The sequence below is a fragment of the Ornithodoros turicata genome, chromosome 4 (genome assembly GCF_037126465.1).
Source record: "Ornithodoros turicata isolate Travis chromosome 4, ASM3712646v1, whole genome shotgun sequence".
Classification (NCBI taxonomy): domain Eukaryota; kingdom Metazoa; phylum Arthropoda; class Arachnida; order Ixodida; family Argasidae; genus Ornithodoros; species Ornithodoros turicata.
Genome location: NC_088204.1, coordinates 77,629,468 through 77,646,573, shown reverse-complemented (window position 1 = coordinate 77,646,573; position 17,106 = coordinate 77,629,468). Strand labels below are relative to the sequence as shown.

The following is a 17,106-nucleotide window of genomic DNA, read 5'->3' as shown; positions in this document are numbered from 1 at the left end:
AATTTCATTCACGCATCGATTTCATTAGGGGTGCGCTTTGCGCTCGGCGGCTCAGAGCCCGCAGAGAAACAGCTGAGGTCGCTGCACCTTGTACGTAGCAAAAGGGTTAATCCGTGCTAGCGCACATGTTGTTGCGGAACATGTAGGCCGTTTCCATCCAGAAAGGATACGATGATGCACAGTTAAACCTATAGTATTATGGGAACCGGTAAGCCGTTTACATTAAACTCTAGAACGATCAACTGCGAGGCTCCATCATCAGTAAGAAGCAAAGTGTTTAAAGGCCGATAATATTATCTTGATGTTCAATTTTTCTTTTACAAATCAATCAATCAATATTATCTTGAAATTATCATCTCTTCTGGCTGTTCTGCAGCATCTACACGCGTCGCATTGTTATAAAAAAGAAAGTGTAATTGTTGTCGTGCTGCAATAATTACTCCCAAAAAGGTGTAACTGTTTCGTTGGCTTTCAGCTAGAGTAGAATATTGCACCCTGTTCAGCTCGTTCTTTCAGCTGTCTTGACCTGACATGGACTAGTGACTTCGCATTGGCAAGGAATCTGACAAGTTTACGCAGAGAGCGTGACGTGGTACCTCGACAGATGTACCCTGTCAGTCACACGAGTATGATCAACTGGAAAGGCATATAACGAACAAAGTATATAGCTGATACTCTTTGACTCCGCAGCAGAAATTTACAGGAAGGCTTGCGTTGCTTAATGCTCCTGCATAGAAACAGTACAAATGTACAAAATGGAACAACAACAACTTTATTTTCGACCTTGGAGAGTGGGGAGTTTCATCGCCACAGGCGATACTCTACCCCATTGCTGTGGACCAATGGATTTAGCCTATAGTGCCCTGTATTGTGGTCTACAAGTCTGTACATCAAGACGTTACCGTGAGAGTCGATGAGCAGATAATTCGTGGTCAATTGAGCACGTCAGCAGTACAGACCTTGCCGAACGTTCTGGGGGCTTGAGCCATATGGTAGCAAGGCATCCTGTAACGCTTCTGTTCTAGGTTAAAGACTCATCGCTAGAGGCCGAAGAGCAAGCCAACGGCTTCTAAAAGCAGAAAAGGAAGCAGAAGTCCTTTTGGCAGTGCCTGACGCGAAAGCTAGAGAAAAATGATGTTTATTTTTGAGAACTGTGTCTCCAACGGAAGAAGGCTCAAAGGAGGAAGGAACAAAGAAGGCTTCAACGGAACGCCCGGCTCTCATCCGGCAAAGTTGTTTCCCTTCGCGTCCTCCGGGGGCTCGCTTTTTGTGCTCCGTTAGCGGAGCCCCACATGACATATCATCCGACCGCTCCGACCTTCGAGAAAACACAAAGGAGGGAGACTTCTCCCCAGTTTTCTCTCTCGATTAGCCTTACATGACTTCTCCACCACGTGACCCTCCCCGGACGCCGGCGTGGTTTCAAGGAGACGAGTGCCCTCTCCAGAATATGAGATAATTGCAGTTTGTGGGCTTATGATTACGTCACTCGCTCGTCGCGTCATCGAAACTTGTGGAGGCTCAACAGATCTTCAAAAATAGACAGAAATGCACAGCTCTCGTAAACAGGATTCAAATTTCGCGTACAAAATCTTTGAGGCATCTTCTTTTCATGGACTAAATAAAATAAACGCTGTTTTCCGAGTTCGGAGTGGCACTTTAATAATAAGCTACACTATTCCGGTACTTTCTATCTATTCCGTTATTCGTTACGGCGATACATGAACGAATAAGTAGTAGTAGTCACAACACCCAGTTGGCGTCTCAAAGTCACACGCACTCCACAGCTTCTTTTCAAAATGGGTCAATCCAACACTGTCATTCCCCAGTGCACCCTACGGTGCAGGCAACACTTTCTCCACCGTGACGCCCTCTGCCGCCGTACATTGCAGCTTAGCTACAGCACTCTCTCACTGGTTACCCTACTGGGTCCTGTTTCCCGGTCTTCAGTGGGCCGTCACCAATGGTCTCATCCGCTTTATCCAAGTTTCGGCCCTTATGGACACTCTTTGTTATGGCGAACACCCTTTCACTGTGATTTATCTGTTTTTCTTTTTGTTTTGTTTTGGAATAGCAAGCCGATCACTGTCTAGCTCACCTTTCCTGGTTATTTTAATAAACCTTCATATACCCCTCCCCCCACCAAGTTGCTTACGTCGGTTAAAGAATTGCAGCTGATGGAAAGGCCTCGTGTAGGGATTGGAACAGACACACTCCGATTTGCTGTGTGCTGGTGTCAGTGTATTAGGACCGTGTGATTCATTGTGTGCTATGTTAATCGGTGATTTGGCCCTTGGCCTTGGCCTTCCCCTATATGTGTCCCTGTCTTTTTGCTGCATAATATCTACTATGTCACATTACCAACTACCCCAACTATCAACAGTGCTACGGTAGTTATCGTTAGTATATAGTTTTTCTTTTCTATTTTGTTCCCTTTGGGGGGGGGGGGTGTCTGTTTATGGGAGTAGCCGAATTTGTCGTGTGAAGAATTCAATGTCTCCCTATTATTATTTTTTTGCCAACATCAACATCAACTCCGATTTGCTGCTGCAGCGTTTTCGTCAACTCCCGTTCTTCATCCCGTTCCCTTAGAAGTCGGCCCAGAACGCAATTTCCCCCAAGGCATCAGTCGTTACGTTGCCCACCTCTGTGAGGACACAGTAACTCGAAAACTCCCTTTTCTGGTAAAAAAAAGGGTGCTTTGAAGGAAAAACACCCATTTTCACCCCAAAAGAATAATTGAAAGGTGTAAAAAAATGCGTTCTAGAAACTGCAGACAAAATACACCTATTACTACACCACAAGCCAGTGTTAAATAGGGTGTTATTATATCGTTACACCCATTTATCGCACTTTTACACCTGTCATGGTGTAAACGCAAAAAAAATGCAAAAGAGTAAGAAAGGATGCTTTAAGGTGGCAGGATAAAAAATGGTGTAATTTATCTCTGATGTCGTACTGTCTGCACTGGTACTCTCAATTCAACAGGAAATTCGAGTTGAGTTTATGTGCTGGCAGAAATACAATGCACAAAATAAATGTAGCACTAAACTAATCCTTAAGCACGGGTCAAAATATGCTAGTACTTCAACGTTACAAGTACCATAAAGTTTTACTCTTTCTTGCTCAACTAGCAGAAAAGCGGCGCTAATTTTTTTTTGTTATCGCTCTCTTTGTGAAGCGCTCTGTTGCGGCTAAACAAAGACACCCTGTACATATACAGCCGCAGGGATGCGTTGCAGCATTCAATTACACCTTTTTGAAAGGTAGAAAACATGCAAAACACCCATTTGAAACATTGTCAGAACGACATTAAAAAGGGTGCTTTATGTTAAAAAACACCCTTTGTAAAAAAGGTGTTTCTGCACGATACACCTTTTTAAAAGTGTCTTACAGTTTATACGGTGTAAAAAAAAGGGTGCCAGCCATAGGACAAAAAGATGTAAGCGGTTTATACCCAAAAAAAGGGGGGGTTGAATTTACTGTGGACGAGAACAGCGAGCTCTTTCACCATCACCGCCACCGTTCTTCACCCGAAACATGAATGAACGTCTGTCGAAATAGGACGCAGCCTCTCACCGAGGCTGCGAGGAACGCACTCACGAGTTACAGGGCAATAACCACAGAGAGCAGCTGCATGGAAGCACAGAGCTCTGTCACAGTTTGCTTTGCATTTCTTTCTTTTTTCACTGCGCTCGCTCCAAGCTAAATAGATCAGATTATTTGAAAGCTGCGCGCTTCGAATGAGGCGCTCTGTGTCATGAACTGGTGACTGGAGGACTGTGGGACCTCTGCAAGCAGAAGAATGCACCAGCTCGGCTTTGCTGGAGCACTAAGGTGCCGGTAGCAGGACGTTGGAGAAAGTTACATTCATAGACACCATACATTTGAACCGAGCAGGGCATCCTTTCTGGCTGACTTTTCCTTCCAAAATAGATTCACTCCCACACCCCCGTGTCTGGAGCACGGCCCAACGGTCGCCGTGCAGTATTGCTTGTATGCTACTGCACATATAAAGGATTTCTCCTAACCTCTTTTGACGCGAAGCGTCCAAAGACACCTGAGATACAGAGTTGCCGGTATGTGCAGAGGAATGTTCTAGTCACCCAACTACACATACTTTATGTAGGCGCAGTTGTCTCGCGACGTAAAGCCCCAAATTACTATTACTTTACGCCGAGGCCAGTCCAAGAGAGAACAAGACATGAACAAGACAATGACGTTTACTAACACACAAAATGTACGCAAACATAGCGCATACGTAGAAACGCATGCAGCTGCATGGACCTCGCTGCTGTACAAGGCTCACCTTAAGAAGGTTCTGCGTATACCTCCGTCTCTCCTCCTTCAACTGCCATCATTCAGCTCAGGAATGCAACTTGGTGTTGAGAGGCGTGTTTGTCCTTCTATGTTTAATCGCCTCATCCACCACGACGTTCCTCATCGGTTGAAGTTTCGCCCATTTATACATTGTTTCTTTGTTATTGTAGAGTAGACTGAGCACGCGGGGCGGCTACTCCCGATCATGTCGCAACTCACGTTTTCATTTATTCTTGCCCACATCAACATTCTCGTGGGAAAAACGGGTTACGGGGAATGGAGCAAGTCCGCGGAGAGAGTGTGTCGAGCCCTGAAAGGCCGGCCGTACCAGAAGACGAGTGTCACAGCGAACTAAACATACGATATACAGGGTCTTATTACATATAAGTCTACCCACGCCGGCATGCCGTGCTCGCCAATTACTCAATTGAGGTGGTACGACGTGTATACCTATACGTATAAAACTCCTAAGGATATTCCATCATGGTAAAAATCGAAGTGATTGAGCACCGCCACGCAAAGCTGTAGCGCGAAACGTGAGGTTCCTGTAGTCAAAACAGCCAAGATGGCGGAGTTTTGAATCGCAGTTGTGACGCAGTTCCCCAGACGGCGACATATGTTGCTCTGGCAATTCCACCCATCCGTCAATGCAGGCAGAGATGTCCCCGCGTTATGTTATTTCATTGTCTTTCAGTAAGCAGACGACATCCATTTTGGGTGTCGTCTGCTAATTATACGTCAGCATTTTCGTTCTTCACGTTGCTCACTTCGGGAGCAAAATACGACAGTTACACGAAAGCGAAATGAAAACTGCAGTTCCAACCGGATGGCATGATATGCGACACGTCGCCATCTTGGGAGCAGCATGTCAACTGCTCTTCCCAACGCCGCCATCTTGATTGTTTTGACTATATGGGAATTGCACGTTTTGCGTTATAACTTCATACTGCGGCGCTCAATCACTTCGAAATTTTCCAAGATTAAATGTCCTTATGAGCTTTCTATGAAGACCGCACAATGTGCCACCTGCATTGAGTAATTGGTGATTACGGTATGCCGGCACGGGTAGACTTTTATAGGGTAAGACAGTGTAGAATGTAGAGTGAGAAGCAAAGTCCAAAAAAGCATCAGAAACACATCAGGCGTTGAACACAAAAAAAGTTGACAGAACATTAGGTCCCGTGAAAACATCTTTCTTTCGAATTAAATTAACTTTGCGCTGTCCTGTTCATGCCGTTTGTTGACTAGGCTTTGGCAGTTTCGAGGAAACGCCGTAAACCTTCCTTGCGGGAACTCCGTTGCCGTTGCATCTAAGTTTCGTCGCAAAGGCCGTATGGCTGATCGTCTGGCAAGAAATTTATGATTGTATATGCACCTAAGGCCGTAAGTACGCCTGTCTGACAGGGGTGTTTGAGCTGTGCTATTTGACCGAGATATTACGTTCGCTGTAGTAAATGTCCTTGTCTTCTTCACGTCTGGCTCCCCGTTCCACTGGTCGCTATCTCTACTACATGGCTGGTCAACCGCGTGGCGAGCACCGTAACCAAAACATATCTGTTGAGCAGAATAAATTCAAAACGTATTCCGAAAATATTCTACATTGGCCACAGGAAACGGAGGACGCCAAGCACATACAGGGTGTTCATCTTTATCCGTTACGGATTTTTTTTAAATAAAAAAAAAGCGTGACGTGGAGTGAGCGCAGTGCTCCCTGTACTCCCGGTCGTCACGTTTTCGGTTTAGGCTTATCAAAATTCGGTGATGAATATTTCAACGCATGCGCGCGTTTCAGATTATCTTGAACATGGAATGGCTTTCAACGAGGATCGTCTCCTATTCTGCTATCTCGTTTCTGCTCGAAGTTCCCTAGTTAGAGAGCTAATTAATGATTTTTGCGTAATTATTCAGCTTGTACAGTTACATACTTTCTTCGAGAGGATGTCCGACTGGCCGTATAACTCAACTGCAAAATCGACATATATGCTCCTCTCATACAGCTTTTTTTATTTAAAGAAATCTGTAACAGACAAAAATAAACACCCTGTATCGGTACACTTCACTGTAATCTTGCCCTCTCGCCTGTATCTTTAGAATTACAAAAAGTTTTTTCACAAGTGTGTGTGTGTGTGTGTTCTGTTGTTGTTGTTGTTTTCACAACACACGTTTTCGTCGGGAACGGCTGCAGCAACACTGACGACGCTCAAGCGTGTGGCACAGATGGTTTGTTTTCAGTGTCGCTCGAAACTGTGAACCACATGGTTTGATTTCAAAACTGCTTGAAAACTTATTCTTGCTGCGTGCTATGTACGGGGATCTCCTCAGTTCCCAAAAGTTGCTGGACTTGTGTGTTGGCAAGCGTAGTGTTAACTACTGTAGTTTGCACAGCAAACCAGCTGTTGATTATCCAATGCCCTCACGATTATGTTTTCTCTTGCTGCACGTGTTTCGGTTGATGGGGAAGGATTTACTTCATCCTCCAGATAACGATCAGCGACCGGTCGGGCGAAAAAGATAGGCGTTGTGAAAGAAGCTGATAAGAAACCCGATAAAACTTGTAGAGAAGCTGATTCCTGCTTCGAAGAACGACTCCCTTGATCTGTCACATGAGTGTTCTGGCGCCAGGGGTCATCGATGCAGGACGCCGATCAGCGTCCGTGTGTGGCCCCGTCTATCATCTTACTGCTGTATGCTACGACTTGTGCGTCGACAGCACGGGGTGAACAGTGCACGTGCTTCACGCCGTGGTTGCCCTGCAGGTGAGGACCACTAGAAGGTAGGAGCTGAGGTTATCGTACTATTAAGTAGAGTTTTCATACGTGCTGCAATGTTGAAGGGACGGCCTGTAACTGCCGACCCGACTGATTTTGTGATTGCAGCTGTATTTGACTGTAACTAACGTGTAGGTGGACGTGCAAAATTTCATCCAGTGGAGCATCGTAGTTTTTTCTTTTCTTTTCTTCGTTTTTTTTTTTTTTTTAGATGAGCACGGAAACCCGACTGATATGACTATCAAGACGGGCAAGTTAGTACAGGTCCATGATGGGGAGAGCAAGCAAGACAAACACAACCACACAACAGAAACTCATGCTTGAGCTTCTGTTGTGTGGTTGCGTTTGCCTTGCTTCGTGGTGACGTAACTACTGCCTACGACGCCTTGCGAAGGCTAAACACGGGCGCCGGAAAGAGATAAAGATTATTGAGGGCTGTTTCGATACAGGTATGGCAAAAAGTTGTCAGAAAAGTTTTGTATTGAATCGGCAGTTGATTGTTTGGCAGAACTGAAACCGTTGGATATTAAACTCAATAGACGATTTTAAAAAGATGCGCGGGACACAAAGCGTGCGGCGCAAAGCACCATGGGAACTTTGAGGGACACTGCTCCATCGTCTGCTTCAGTTAGGGCCAATGCTCACTTGGCGACGCCCTACGCGACGTCGTGAGCGGGCGGCGGAAGTAGAGGCGTACTTCCGCCGCCTCGTCTGAACGCATGGTTTTCAATGTTCCCACCACACTGGCATTCCGTCGTCCAAAGCAGACGGAAAATCAGGAGGCGTGGCCTTTATATGTCACCTTAGTGGTTGCCAGTATACCGTTCTCGGCAACTCTCGCCGACGTCGTGAACTCCTCCGCCGTTCACGACGTCGCGTAGGGCGTCGCCAAGTGAGAATTGGCCCTTATGGTTCACCCCGGCTGACGCAGCTGCTGCGCACACCGGGAATGCTGTTGTTATTGTTCTTCTTCTACTACCTCCGCCTCTGGTCATCTCGTAATGCTCTAAGGCGCTCGAAATTCCCTCGCGGTCGCGGAACGGCGGGTGGCCAATGAGAACGGAGGAGGATGTGACGTGTTTGACGTGTGTTTCCGGTGGCACGGCAAGCGTATGGCACTGATCTATTTTTGCAGCGTGGTGTTACCAGGGATAGGTGGGGTGATATGAAATACTTTGCAAAAGGAGTTCTTGAGTTTCTACTTCTCTGCACCACAGAGGACTTTCTTTTAAAGGGCACCACGTCGAAAGACAAAAAAATGGAAAGAAACGAGCCGTAGTGTTTTACATGAAAACCTCACGATCTCCGATTCCTTTGCAGGATTTTAGTGAAACAACCACGAGTTATTATTATTTATCCATTCCATTCATTACTCATTTATTATTAGAGGGCAAGGGCTCGCTGTGCGCGCCCGCAGTCGAATTTGCCTCCGCCGCTAATCTCCTTCGGCGGTCTCGTAGCTCTCTACGATCGCTCGGTGCTGGACTTTGGGGGTCTTTTTGGGATCTTCTCGAGTATCTCTTCCTTCTGATTGCCATTTTCTTCACTTCCGATTGTATTTTAGTTTCGTATATGTCGACATTGCGGCAAAATTTTGATATTTCAAATTTGCAAATTTATAAAATTTTAGCTATTGTTGAAACCGATATCGCTTAATGTCCAGGTAGAACCTCTTAAGTGCCTTCTAACGACCGCTCACTCGGCGTCCTATCTTCGCACGTTCGCGAAGTAGACTGGCTGTAAGGTACGCGTACCTCTATATTTCCGTCTCTCTCGCACGCTCCCGCCACACCCAGAGATTCTTACACGTGTAAGCTATCTAGGATTAGCCGGCTGGTTCCTATCGATTTATTACTCACCGAGATATCGCGTCATGAAATTCTGCGTAATTTCGTTGCATCGTAAATTTTTGATCTATCTATCAAACCGAACTTACAGGTGTTTTCAAGTAAAAAAATTGCGACGGGCTCAGCCTTTTCCGAGCCGTAGTGTTTTACATGAAAACGTCAGGATCTCCGATTCCTTTGCGGAATTTTAGTGAAAGAAATGCGAGTCTTTATTCATTTATTCATTTCATTAATTAGTCATTTATCGATACCAATGAACGACACGGCGAAGGCGGCATGCGCCACCTCCCGTCGTGCGGGTACTCGAGATCGCACTCACGTGTACTCACCGACGTTTATGTTTAAGCCTAACGTTTTCCCGTTCTTCTCGCAACTAACGAGCGGTACCAGCCAACAAAACGCCAGCCAAAGTACCAGCCAAAGCACGAGCCACACCAACCTTGATCCCACTTGTCCGCGTTGACGTCGCCCTGGGCCCATCAGGAATGGTGTCATGACATCACCCGGTGGTCGCTTCTGTATGCTGTTGACCCAACGCTTTCATTTGACATGCCAAGCGGTTTCCCTCGCCTCTTTACGTCTCTAGTGCGTCGTTTACGACTTAGCGTCGCATTCACCCCTGCACTCCGGTATAGGCTGGGCCACAGCACCTCGGCGCTGTGTACAACTTGTGGTTTACCGGCAACAATCCGACACATTCTCGAAGACTGTAGCCAGTACGTACGCGAGCGACGGGCCTTTAAATCTCAACTTGAAATGCTGGATCAGAGGCCATTCAACATCTGCAAAGTTCTCGGCCCATGGAGTAACCCTGGACACCAGTGCCGTGCACTTGGCGCTCTTCTTTCCTTTCTGAGGGCCACCGGCCTGCTTCACGAACTGTAGGGATTTCCTTCCCTCGTCATCCTTTCATGTGAACCTTTTTGGAATGGGGTAGGGTCCTGCACTCAACGCAGGGAAACATCCCACATCATCATCATCCATTCATCTATGTTGTTGTTGTTGTCCACTTTGTGCACGAAAAGTTAAGTTTGCCTCGAAAAGTAGGGATGTACCAATCGAATCCGCGAATCCTAGGCAGGGATTCGAGATTCGGGAATCCGAATCCCAGTGCACAGAACGTCGAATCGAATCTTTCGAATCCACCGACCATGTTTGCTCGTTTCTTTTTCAAATTGGCGCCTCCGGAGTCCGTCGAAAGCCTCATTGACCGACGGGTGTCTTCTCGTTTCTTTGTTTACATTCCTCTGGACTGAAAGAGTTCAGGCAGGAACTGTTACATTACAAATGTAAAAGTAATATGGTTTTGCTTTTGATTGTTGCTTTAGCTTTATGGAAATAATTCGGACTAGAGAATGTATGTATTTCTTGTAGTCGACGAACAATATATGTTAAATAAATTAAGAACTATACGGATATACTTCCTAACAAAACTGAACTATTATTTAAATTTTTTTTTCATTAAACAAAAGTATCATATTCTGCTTCAAAACACCCTCCAATAGGAGCTTTTTTTTCTTGTCTTTTTAAACCCTTTTTTTAAGAAAAGATTCGAAAGATTCGAGATTCGTAAGATTCGTCAATTCACAGAACCTTCCTTGGATACGGATTCGGATACGGATAGTTCTGGATTCGTCCTATCTCTATAAAAAAGCAACAATGCCTTGCAAGATCCAAATATTTTGTTCCATTTTACGTACCGCACTTTCGGGCGTAGTTTCTTCTTTAATGTACAGTACAAACGCCGTTGAAAGGCTATATTTACCAGTGATGGCCAGTAGTTAACTACATGTAGTTAAACTACTAGTTAAACTACCTGATTGTAGTTAAAAAGTAGTTATGAACTACTTGCAGAAATGTAGTGTGCAACTACTAGTTAAACTACTATTCTGAGTAGTTAACTACAGTAGTTAGGTTACTGCAGGCGCCAACTACTTCCGATTTTGCCGCAAACTTTACGGCACGAATGTGCTTCCCACTTTTACCTTGATTCATGATTGATTACGTCGATACCTTGATTGTTTGATGAGAACGGAGGTGCAGAGCAATTGTGCGGTGCATGTGTACTAAATCTTCACTTTTATCACTGCTTGTGGTTCATATTTAGGTGTCCAAGAACACTATAGAATGGGATTGGTGTCGATGGACAACGTTAAGTAGTCAGAGACGTAGTTAAAATACATTGCAGTAGTTAAATAAGTAGTTTTAACTACCTCCCTTGAAAAGTAGTTGAACTACTAGTTAAACTACTCCATCACGAAGTAGTTAGTAGTTATAGTTAAACTACTGTAGAAGTAGTTAGTGGCCATCACTGATATTTACTACGCACTGAGTATAGCTCGATCAGAGTGGCTTTATGTGGCTCAATGTAAAAGGTACATGGTCGATGAATGGGAGAGATCAACGGATTGGTGGAATGCGAAACTCAACCAGTGAAGGTCTCTTGCAAACGGGACTTCGATCCCAATGAAGGCTTCTGATGGATGTTTGGCATTGGTATAGTTCCCTGGGGACTGCCTGCCTGCGCTCTTCGTTTTTAGGGCGAGGCCAGTATACTATTTTTTGATGCGCGATATAGGCAAGCTTACGCTTGTCAGATCCTATACAGTTGGCAATGCGACTTCGACTATGAAGTGTTCTGGGAGCCTGCACCTGTAAAGCTGGATGCAGGCTGAGTTCAACAACATGGTTCAGTGAAACAGCTGCGCTGCAACCTCGTTTCTCTTTCCGAAAACAACTACCACGCGATGAATGTCTGCTCATGTCCTCTATGCAAGGTGTTTCACCCTAACCTGTCACGAAGTTCTAGTAAACAATCTGAACCTCTTAAAATTATGGGATGAACCGTCGTTTTGTGGCCTTTAGTTTTTCGCCAGTGAAGGAGGCGAGGAGGACGTGGACGTCCCCCCTTTCAGCATCTTTTTCGATGCTTCTGGTGATAACTGCTTTATAATTACCTCATAATTTTGAGTCAAGACCATTTTCTATAGTGACACACTATGAAGGTGAGAACATAGGGCCCCGAGCTCTTTCATTTAAAACTTTCAGCTTCGATATCGATATATAAAACAAAGATATCAATGCATAATGTAAAACCCCGAGACTAGGGAACACGAAAGGACAGACACAAACACGAAGACAACTTGACAAACACTTGAGACTTCGTGTTTGTGTCTGTCCTTTCGTGTTCCCTAGTCTCGGGGTTTGACATTATGCATCATCTTCACCAGCTCGCTTGCTTCCTAGCCATTTTTTTCAAAGATATCAAATTCAGCTTCAAAACACTTTTCAGTAGAAGTCCTTTTTCCCCCGGTAGAAATGATTTTTAGTGATTTTCAGTAGGTGTGATTTTTAAACTCTTTATTTAACAAAGGATTCGGAAAGTTCTGGATTCGTCGCATCTCTAAAAAAAAAAAAACCCTCACGAACAACACGCGTGGCACGCGTGCTTTCTTTTCAGGCAGGAAAAGGAAAACGGTCACACAAGGTCACATCATGTTAAAGTCAACTCGACCGACTATTTGTCAATACTGTCTAGAACGGGACACCTCTGCCTTAAATCGTAGATGGGTAGAAATCCAGCGAACCGGTAGAGATGTAGGAAGGGAGTTGCCTCAGGACAGAAGCCGCCGATATTTCGAACAGAGACTGTTCTTCTTCTTCTGGGCACCGTCCTCATCATTGGCATGCTATTTAAAGGGTTAGGTGTGACGTGCTTAAAGGTTCATGCGAATTGTGGGTCAACAGCCCGGAGGGAAGAAAGGGTCCGTACGGGCTTCTACGGCCGGAGTGAACGGCTGCTTTGTTAGAGTGTGGAGGGGATTATGTGAACATAGTGCCTCTGCCTTAAATCGGTATTTTAGAACCTGTTTAGTTAGTCTTATCTCATGAAATAATTAAATAGCAACAAATACATAAAATTCTACTTCCTATACGTTACATGACTGCTATGGCATTCAGTTGGTATCATTCGCGTAGGAGCACTGTCTTTTTTTTTAAGAAAAAGAAACAGAAACCTCGATGCAACTCAGGTGAGACCAGAGTCCGGTAGTCGTGATTACAGCTCACTCATCTCCAGCTCAATTCACCGTTTGCCTATTCATGTTCGCTCACTTCTTGCTCAATTCACCGTTTGCCTATTCATGTTCGCTCACTTCTTGCTCAATTCACCGTTTGCCTATTCATGCTCGCTCACTTCTTGCTCAATTCACCGTTTGCTAATTCACGCTCGCTCACTTCTTCCTCAATTCACCGTTTGCTTATCCACGGTCAGTTCATTCGTCACATTGTGCATGAGTTAGTGCATGAATGGGCATGCTCACGAGCGTGAATTTTGTCAGGAATGCCAAGTTCCACCGTGTAGCAGCATCACTGTAACCGTTTTCACACCTTTGAAGGTGTAATAATGTGCATGGCGCACGCCCGTTTTGGTGTCATTTTGGTGGCATCATAATGGAGTATCGTTTTGCACTAATTTTCTTTGCTCGCATGTTGTCTGTCCTTCAAAAATTCAGGCTTTAAAACACTCAACATTGTTGAACAGTATTGTACACACTTGCACGTGCTCGATTATCTGTAGCGATGCATATATGCATTAGCACATATCTCCGATATCGAAGACATAATGTTAGCAAGATTTGCACCGACACCTGATCCTTTGTAATGCTTTCTGAATTTTGTAAAATATCGTCTTGGAGGTACAATGTTAGGCAACTAGGTTTAATGTGCATGGCGCACTCCCTTAAAGGTGTGAAAAAGTTTACAGTGGCAGCAGGCACTTTGACCATGAGACTGCGCTTCGCCCATGTTCTTCTGCTGCCATTGTAACTGTTCAGAATATCGCGAATGACTTAATGGGCTATCGTTATGGTTGCCATGATAGCGGGGAGCAGCCCACTTATTGGTACAGCTCCCGTCAACCTTAATATTAACACTGGGGAAAAAATGTGGTCTCGTTCCCTGTTGCGCGATTGCAGCAGCCCTTGGAACCATGCGGAAATCTTAATTGACCAAGAAGATTATTCTGTTAGTTTAAGGCATGGATTTTGTTCACTCAACAATCCCCCAGTGCCCCAAAAGGGTGGCTGTTATCACGCTCAGAAATGAGACCCAATTTTTTTTTACAGTGTTATTATTAAGGTTGACGGGAGCTCTATCTCTATACAGCTGGTCTACATAACGACCGCGGTGTAGTCGGGAGGCTTTCGTTACAGAGCTCCGGTTGCTCTCCCACTCCGTGATACCTGGAACGTGAAATTAGCAGCAATTCTAAGCAGCTACTATGTGTAATTGGACGTTAATCGCTGTTTCTTTTTTGTTGTTGTTGTTGCTTGTTCTTTTTACTGAACCGTGATCCGCAGGGTGCAGCCGATCCAAAAATAAAAAAATAAACGTCCTACCAACCAGGTGTTGTGCAGATGAAAATGTTTAAAAAGGATAGGGGTATAGGGCAGTCGTACTTTAAAATGTCAAGCAATGAGACCTGCGATAAAACCTAAACTAAGCTCACGAGTGAAATCGTTACTCATTCCACACACACAAAAAAAAGAGAGATAAGAGGAAGAAGATGATGAAAATATTTTAGCACGGAACTAACAGAAGTTTCACCGGATTCCTCTTTATCTCATCGGTACGTTCCACATGGCACCGTAAAGGCTTCACTCCAGAATATTTCCACATTCACGGTAGAACGTATCGCCTTATTTTTTTTTTTACCAGCTAACAAAAACAAATAACACTTTGCATGAGAATTAGCCACGGATTTTGCTGCCCAACTTTTAATTACCATGTCTTCCTCTGAATCCTGCCGTTGCCTGCAGTGTGGCCGCGGACAGAAAATAAAATACGCATTTAGCACACATGCGATTATATAAAGGAAACAAAGCAAATTGTGACGAAGAACCGTCAGCAATGTCAACAACAAACAAACAAACATCGTGACTATAGACTGCAACAGAAGAAGAGGAAGAAGAACGTGCCCTGCCTCAGGCTTGATAGACTTCGGAATCTATGCCTGGTACCAAGGGAGTCATTTTCGCCATTGTGCCCGTCTTTGCAAAACGATCCTGATTATGTGAGATGGTCCTGTTGTGAGTTGGAATCTCTTGTGTTTTTAATGTGTCGTTCCCCGAAAACAACTCCTCGTTTTACTTCAGGCTGTATTGCCGGCGTGCTTTACAACCGACGTTATACCAACGAAAGGGCCTAGTGCCTTCTGAGTTGCTCGACTCGTCTCAAGATATGAACCGTAAAAGATTTCCAAAAATTAAATCTTCGGCCTATGACAAGAGTCCCTACCTCGATAAGACGTCGACAACACATAGGTACCCCTCGGCATAGTCTGCGAATCCTACCATTAATACAATGGTAGGATTCGCAGACTATGCCCAGGGGTATACTATAGACTATAGACTATGCCCCGTGGTTTCGCAGCACCAAGGGGAGACAGCGTCAGTCCAAGGGATATTCCTCGTGAACGGAAGCTACAGCAACGATATACGTCTCATGAGTTTATTACGATAAATCCCATGATAATGATTAGTGTTACAGATAGGCGTGGTGCAGAACAAAGCTGATAGCTGTTTCTCACGTTATACTAGGTTATCGTACGATCGAGGTAAGCAAATACCACCTCTTGGACTGGCAGGACTAAGATCTTGCGCGCGTTTTCCTGTAAAGCGCTTGCATGCATGTATGCTTGTGGTTCAGAGCTGTGGTGTCACTTCCAACACCTATCTGCCTTCATCTCCTCTTATTTCGCCCGTGTAGCATTATCGGCATTTGCAAGACGCGCTCACTGTGTGTTCATTGTGAAACTAGTTGCGAAATAATACGTTGCGTTAAGTTCAAATCTCTTATCCATTATATTTTATGAAACGCTGGTTCTTATAAGTACCTTCTACTGCTCTATCTGCGCAGGTTCGGATAGCGAAACTGAGATTACCCTGGTGGACGAAAAAAAAGAAAAAGAACACCGACACCATATTCAATGCATCCATCATATCTGCCATACACAACACATCATTCATCACTGCCACCACTGGTATCTCCACAAGCTGTGCCAACCCGGCGCTCACGTCTACAAACAACATACCAGTAGTATGGAACAGTGGTGACTGCACGTCGCTGGACAAGTACAAGTTTACGGATACTTTCAGGTAATGCATTGTCCGTTTGTTTTTTTTTGCCCGTTTGATCCGACGAAGTGTTCTCCAATCGAATTCGTTGACTTTAGCTTATGACTTTGACTGATTTAAATCGCTCGGAAGGGAACTCGAATGTGTCACATATCCGTTCAGTTCCTGTCGTTTAGGAACATAGTTGCCTTCACCTCGCACGCGTGCACGACTCGAGAGAACCATGGGCGCAGGAGTCTCGGTTGCTTTAGGGACGTGCCCATAAGAAGTCAGGGGTGGTTGCGGAGGGCTGTACAACGTGCCTAAGTAGATGTCTTTGTAGACGTTTTTAGATATAAAGTAAGATGCATGCATCATGTGACAATTAGAGCAAGGGTTACCTCCTACAAAAGTATAGCGACACCGAACCGTTATGTTGAAACACCAACAGAGAAGAACAGTGAACGGGCTCAAATATTGTTGCTCAACCGCGCGGAAGATATTTCAGTTACAGAGCCTCAATGGCTTTTCTGACTTTGCGACGACAAAACTGGAAGACGAACGCTAGGGACGCCACGTCGGCTCCGCGCTTTGAGGAAGAAGAAGAGGACATGGCGAAGGACTCCGATAAGGCGTCCAATTGCTTAAGTGCCCTCCGGAACAATGATGAAATTAAGGGTACCCTCCGGAATATCAACGAGCGGAAAGGTACCCTGGAGGAAATATATGTAGTCAGGGAATCTAATGATAATCCTTGTATCCTCGCAACGTCAGGCCTCAGAAGGAACTTGCTCAAACAATGCCAAAAACCAACCCCAGGACTGGTACTTCCGCCAGGCGTCCAACGATGAACCGTTTATGGATCCTGCAATAACGTTCCCGGTGTCCTCACAGCGTCAAGCGCACAAGAGACCGGCTTCCTTCCATGAGGGCCTGCTGCGACAGTTTTTATAACTGTGACTCGTAATTTGTTCACAATAAGTCATAATTACTGTTACGCCTGAACGTGCAGCAGGAGAAAGGTAATTCATTTTCTTCCTTGTGTTATTCTAGGTA

General features: G+C 45.0%; 1 protein-coding gene across 1 annotated transcript in view; it reads left to right on the top strand.

Annotated features, from left to right (window-relative positions):
- The first annotated feature begins 6,996 nt into the window (after positions 1 to 6,996).
- The window catches only part of LOC135391982 (neprilysin-3-like), a 41,096-nt gene continuing 30,986 nt past the window's right edge, over positions 6,997 to 17,106 (top strand). Inside the window, exons 1-2 of the mRNA XM_064622579.1 lie at positions 6,997 to 7,093; positions 15,854 to 16,092. The gene's annotated coding sequence lies outside the window, so the exon portion shown is untranslated. The remainder of the gene's footprint in view (positions 7,094 to 15,853; positions 16,093 to 17,106) is intronic.